The sequence below is a fragment of the Lolium perenne genome, chromosome 4 (genome assembly GCF_019359855.2).
Source record: "Lolium perenne isolate Kyuss_39 chromosome 4, Kyuss_2.0, whole genome shotgun sequence".
Taxonomy (NCBI): Eukaryota; Viridiplantae; Streptophyta; class Magnoliopsida; order Poales; family Poaceae; genus Lolium; species Lolium perenne.
In genome coordinates, this window is record NC_067247.2 from 214036771 (window position 1) to 214041573 (window position 4803).

Sequence of the window (4803 nt, forward strand, 5' to 3'; positions counted from 1 at the left end):
TAGACCTTCCAAAAAGTATGGTACTCATTAGCTTTGAGCTCTCATTACCCCGTTCATAAGCATCTTGAATGGTTAAAGTTAATGCGAGGGAAAATATGAGTTATATGCTTGACAAATCACAAGTTGAAAATCTCGTGCCCCTTGAATACGAGTACCTAAACCTCATGCTACTCAACTTAGGTTCCAAGTAAGTTCTTGTCATTGTAAGTATACATGTGTCATTGAGAATGCTAACGGGGTACCTCCTTCCCCATGATATAGGAGCATTACCAATTTACCATACCAAAATGATAAGACAAACAGATAATGAACATCTCAACAATCCTTTTATTTACTATGGGCATAGCTTTTTATTGAAGATGCATCACAGAATGCTCACTATTATTCGCTGTAAATTTCCACCATGAATGATGCATGGCTTAAGTTGGCCGCCCAGGCGTTTCTCTAACACATATACAAACTCCATGGACTTACAAGTTTCCATTTTATTTCACACCGCTAGGCATCCATAAACAAAAGAACATGATATCAGCTAAATAGGAATAAGTGCAATGTTGAAAGCGTGCCCCATGAAAGCATGGTTGTGCTAACTCCCAACTCGTAATTTGCAAGCATATAATCTTCATAAGATAGTCAGAATGGTCCAGGTTTATTAAGTTCAAGAAAGTAAATGTGCCATCAAGTTCATGAGAGCTTTACCAACTAATTTTCTCATGAAAAAATTTAATTTGGAAGATTGATAAAAATATGATGAATATACTTGGAATAGCAATGATGCTAGTAGGTAGATATGATGGACACAATTGGCAAACTTTGGTTTTTGGTGGTTGGATGCACGAGTAGAGCTCATACTCAGTACAGACGAAGGATAGCAAAAGACTGGGAGCGACCAACTAAGAGAGCAATAATGGCCATAATCATGCATAGCGACAAAACATTATTAATCAAAGCATAAAGTGATATCACAAGTCAAAAACTAAATGATCATTGAGGCTTTAGTTGACTGGTTTGTAGTCATAACATTATGTAAACATGTGCCAAGTCAACCCAATAAAGCATTGATACATTGCAAATGTATCTATAATTTTTGATGCTCCATGCTTGTTTTAAACCAATTCCTCTATGTTTTATGTGCACTTTGCATCATTTTATGACATTTATTGGACTAACCTATTAACAAGTGCCACAGTGCCAGTTCCTGTTTATTATGTCTGTTTATTGCAGAAAATGTCCAAAAATGAAACTGCTCGGAAAATTCTGGAAAAATCACAGAAATTCTAATATACCAGAAGACCCCGGGAGCCAGAAGGAGAGCCGGAGGGGGGCTACAGGCCGCCCATACCAGGCCCAGGCGCGGCCAACCATGGCCCGTGCCTGGGTGTTGTATGGTGGCCTCGTGCGCCCCTGGCGTCGCCTCTTCGCCTATAAGACCCCTCTGACCTAAAAACTCCGAAACATATCACCCTCCGTCCACAAAAAGTTCCGTAACCATGTTTCGAGGGATAGAAGTCTCTATTCCGGCACCCTGTCGGGACGGGGAAGTGCCCCCGGAGCCATCGCCATCGACTCCACCGCCTCCACTCCGACTCCATGATGGTTTGTGAGTAGTTCCCGTAGGGACTATGGGTCTTGGCTGTAGCTAGATGGTACTCTCTCCCATGTGCTTCAATACAATGATCTCATGAGCTGCCTTACATGATTGAGATCCATATGATGTAATTGGTGTTGTGTTTGTTGGGATCCGATGGATTGATTATTATGTTCAGTATATCTTATAAGTTTGTGAAGTATTTGTTGCTGCAATATTGTTATGTTTAATGCTTGTCACTAGTGCACGAGTGGCATGATCTTAGATCTAGGCTCTATAATTGTTGCTTAGATTGTATCTACAAATTGTATGCACATGTCTTTGTCCGGAACCCGAGGCCCCAAAGTGACCTCGAATTGGGATAACCGGAGGGGATGGCTTTGATATGAGGATCACATGTTTTCACTAAGTGTTAATGCTTTGCTTCGGTGCTCTATTAAAAGGAGTACCTTAATTACCAGTAGTTTCCCTTGAGGCCCCGCTGCAAATGGGATGGTAGGACAAAAGATGTTATGCAAGTTTCTCATTGCGAGCACGTATGACTATACATGGAAAACATGCCTACAATATTAATAGAGTGGATATTTTGTCTTAATGCTAAATTCAATTCTGTCAATTGCCCAGCTCTAATTAGTTCACCCAACACTTGTTATCTGGAGAGTTACCACTAGTGTAGATCGTCGGGAACCCCGATCCTTTATTTCATCATCATTGCTTTTCAATCAACTGCCGCTGGGATATTTTCCAGTGCCATCTCCTCTGTGTTACTGCTACTGCTGTGTTACTATTGCTCTCATATTACTGCCGCATCACATTTCCCTGTCAACACGCCATCAAAGTAGTACCAACTATTTTCTAGCGCCACATCATATTACCACTGCTTTCACATCACCCTGTTGCTAGTGCTTTTCCAGGTGGAGCTGAATTGACAACTCCGCTGTCAAGGCTTATAAGTATTCTTTGGCTCCCCTTGTGTCGAATCAACAAATTTGGATTTTACTTCCTTCGAAGACTGTTGCGATCCCCTATACTTGTGGGTCATCAAGACTATTTTCTGGCGCCGTTGCCGGGGAGAATAGCTCTACTTATAAGTTCACCTGGGGAGTACACTCCACCTCTCTCGCTGTTTTTATTTCATTTTGTTTTGTCTAGTTTATTTTTGTCTTGTTTTATTTTTCCTATATATCTGAAAGTCCATAAAAATTTGAAAAATCGGAAAACTAAAAACTGTTGTTATGGAAGGACCTGCTTTATACTCTATGGAACTTGTAGAATTATTTATGAAGTATAGAGAATCATATAAGGGAAAAGTAATGAGTGGCGTGTTAAAAAAGTTGGATACAATTGCTAAAATTTTGCTTAAACGCCATGATATAAATTGTTGCTCTAAACATGATACTAAACATCTTAAATTCCAATGTGGCTTTAGTGAAGAAGTTTTAATTTCAAACTATCATTGGAATAACTATATTCATCTTGGATTCGAAGAAGTAGAACAATTTGTCTTATTTATGGGAGCCTCTGAAATAGAATCCTTCATGTCTAAAAATTACGAAACTTGTGTTGCTTGTCATGAACTTAAAGATTATGTCTCTTATATCCTTGATTATTGCACAGAAAATTTCACCAATAATTGTTATATCATTGATTATAAAGAGAGACTCAATTATGCACAAGAATGTATCCACAATTTACAGGAACCCGTGGAAGAAGAAGTTGCTGAACCTGAAAGCTCATTAGACGAAAAAGAGGAGGAGAGTGATGAACAAAAGGAGGAAGAATGGATTAGCTACCCATGCCAACCTTCTAATGAGAGTAACTCGTTATCTCTTACATTATTTGATTGCCCTCCATGCTCACCAAAGGAGGATGAATGTTATGTTCATGAGGATTCTCTTGAAATATTCCCTGTGAGTAAAACTTGTGAGAATAATTATGCTACTGTTATTTATAATAATCCATGCTATTTTGATAAGTATCATGATAATCCTTTATTTGTGCCTAATTTCGAAATGCATGGAACTAAAGAATTTTGCTTGGAGAGTGTTTGTGATAAAGCTCTAGATGATGGTCCTATGTTACTTGATGTTATAAATTATAATGCTACTGAAAATAGGATTTCTACTAGTAGTCCCATACCTCTTGAGAATGATCAATCATCTTGTTATAAAATTGCTAAAAGTGGGTTTGATTGTTTTAATCCTACTATTTTTGAGCTTGCTAAAAATTATGTGTTTGAAGATCATGAAAAGCATGCTTTATGTGATAGTTATATTGTTGAGTTTATTCATGATGCTACTGAAAATTATTATGAGAGAGAAAAATATGGTTGTAGGAATTTACATGGTACTTAAACACCTCTCTACATGCTGAATTTTTTTTAAAGTTACTCTTGTTTTACCTTCACATGCTTATCACTTTGTTCTTTGTGAATTTATTTGTGTACAAGATTCCCATGCACAGGAAGTGGGTAAGACTTAAATGTGTTTCATATTTTCTTCTTGATGCTCTCTTTTTCTTCAATTCATATTACATACGTGAGCATCTTCTCAAATTACTGAACCTATCTTAATGGCTATAAAGAAAGAGATTTTTGGGAGACAACCCATTATGTCTTTATTTCTGTTATTTTACTGTTTTGTTGAGTGTTGGAATTCATTGCTACTGTAATGTCCTCTCCTTATCATTTTTTATTTTCGTTTTTGTTCCAAGAGTAGCCTCTAATGGTAAGAAAGTAGTATTTGGGGAATTTGCAATTCTGTTTCTGTTTCTGGACTGTCGCGAGAAAAATACACATAAATCACCAGAACGTCGCCATGAGCTGAAAATTTACGGGCATATTCTCCAGGTTATTATCTAACTTTCATTAGTTCAACATTTTTCGATCCGAGCGACGGAGAAGTCTCAAAAAAATCGATTTTTAATTGTTGTTCTGTTTTGACAGATTTCTGCCATTAGTGCATTTGCCTCTTAATCTTTTTTTCTTTTTTGAGTTCTTTCGAAAGAAGGAGCTTTCCGAAGAAGTTTATGCAGTAGCTAATGTTTTAATATAATCTTTACATATGTTATACCAGAACCAAGTGGATTGCTTATTTTGATTGCACTAATATTGCTAATGAATTATGTTGAGTTTTGGGTGAAGGAAGTTTTCAAGTGTAGGGAAAGAAGAATGATGCCATAGGATGAATAATGGACAAAAGCTCAAGCTTGGGGAT